Genomic DNA, 2,119 nt, shown 5'->3' with positions numbered 1-2,119 from the left:
GAGATCAGGACCTGAGCTAAAATCAAGAGATGGCCACTCAACCAACCGTGCCACTCAGCTGCCTCTTGATGACTCTTTCTAGAAGTTGCTACAGTAGGAGAAGATTGTTCTGAATTTTCTTTACCTTTAGCCCTTTGGTGGTCTCAGCCCAGGGTTTTGGACCATCCCCTCTACCAACATTATCCATCTCCAGCCTCCAATACCCACTGAAAGCATACCTCAAATTCCATGTTTCCTGGGATATCACAGCCAAATAGTATAATAAAGACAAGGCCCCTTTCTCATTACCATTCCCATTTAAATAATTGAGACTTCCTTTTAACACTACCCAGAAATCCCCCAGGGTAGTAGCTTTGAATTCCATGGGTGACCACTTTGCATACATTTTGCACTCATAATGAAAATGCATCCAAGTTTCAACATTTCACATTCTGGGATGATTCTGAGAGCCTCCTGCTTTTTCTGAGCTATAGGAAAAGTTATGTTAATAAGACCATATTTAAAATTCACCCCAGTGGTGCTTCAACATCCTTGCTGGGAAAGATGTACCAAGATATTTGCTGTAATCCACACTAAGACCCTTCTAAAGATTTAGGGACTTTGTTACAGTGGAGAATGCTTTATTGGAGGATGGTGGTCTGGCTACGGGATCACCAGAGCATTTATTTTAGCCCATAGGGTAGGAAGCCTGTTGGCAGTGCTTTGATGCTGGCATGCACAGATTATGCCCAAAGCTCTCACACATTTCTGATGCTTCTGGGATTGCCACATCTCTAGCTGATTTAATCCTATCAGCTGATTCTTTTTTTTTTTTCTCTCACATCTAACTGATGTGCAAGGGATACCATTTAAACATGATTGTTTTGTCTCTTGATTTTGGTTGTTTGTTTGTTTATGTCCCAATGTTAAATGTTATATCATTTCCCAACAACTCTCTGGACTTTGTGAACCAAATAGGCATTGAGGGGATCCCTGGGTGGCTCCACGGTTTTGTGCCTGCCTTTGGCCCAGGATGCGATCCTGGAGTCCCGTGCCAGGCTCCCGGCATGGAGCCTGCTTCTCCCTCTGCCTGTGTCTCTCTCTCTCTCTCTCTCTCTCTCTCTCTCTCTAATAAATAAAAATAAATCTTTAAAAAAAAATAGGCATTGAGTACCACACCCATTTTACAGATGGTAAGAATGAAACAGATTAAGTAGCTTGCCATGTTGCATTGAAATTATGCTACTTTACTCTTCCTGTCTGTGTCCAGACAGCTCATGATGCACCCTGACTGATTGTAATGCCACAGCTGCATCCTTGGGATGACCGTGTGGGAGACAGCTGGCTGCACCTGCAGTAGCGGAGACTCCTGACATCAAGCTCTTTGGGAAGTGGAGCATCAATGATGTGCATATTAATGGCATCTGCAGGATTATATAGCAGTGAAGGAGAAGTATGCCAAGTACCTGCCCCACAGTGCAGGGTGCTAGGCAGCCAAGCGCTTCCCTAAGGCACAGTGACCCATTGTGGAGTGCCTTACCAACTCAATGATGACGTACGGCCACAATAATGGCAAGCAGCTCATGACTATGCACACTGCCAAGCATGCCTTCGATATCATCCATCTGCTCACTGGTGAGAACCGCCTGCAGGTCCTGGTCCAATGCATTATTAACAGAGGTTTCAGGAGGACTCAACCAGCATTGGGTGAGCTGGAACAGGAAGGCATCAGGCAGTCGACGAATCCCCGCTGTGCCGCATGAATAAGGCTGTTTGACTGCTGTGCACAGGTGCACAGAGTCGACCTCTGGAACATCAAGACCACTACCCAGTGTCCAGCAGATGAGCTTATCAACACAGCCAAAGGCTCTTCCAATTCCTATGCCATTAAGAAGGATGACCTGCGAAGTATAGCCAAGTTCAATTGTTGATCACCTGACTGCGGCCCCAATACACCCATCTGACCTTTGGGGCAGTCTCACACACACATAATATATATATATATACACACATATGATGCCACTTTAAGCATTTCCAACTTTGCCCCGTACCCCAATTGGGGTGCAAGCAGCAACTTGTCTACATTCTGAGAAAAATCCTGCGAAGAATTCTCAATTTTTTCAGTGAAATACAAGTGGAT

General features: G+C 45.1%; 1 pseudogene; it reads left to right on the top strand.

Moving 5' to 3' along the window:
• The first annotated feature begins 1,301 nt into the window (after positions 1-1,301).
• LOC129510183 (40S ribosomal protein S5-like) lies at positions 1,302-1,910 on the top strand (annotated as a pseudogene).
• The last annotated feature ends 209 nt before the right edge of the window (positions 1,911-2,119 follow it).

This window comes from Nyctereutes procyonoides, unplaced genomic scaffold (assembly GCF_905146905.1).
Source record: "Nyctereutes procyonoides isolate TBG_1078 unplaced genomic scaffold, NYPRO_anot_genome, whole genome shotgun sequence".
NCBI lineage: Eukaryota > Metazoa > Chordata > Mammalia > Carnivora > Canidae > Nyctereutes > Nyctereutes procyonoides.
This window is presented reverse-complemented; position numbering and strand designations above follow the sequence as displayed.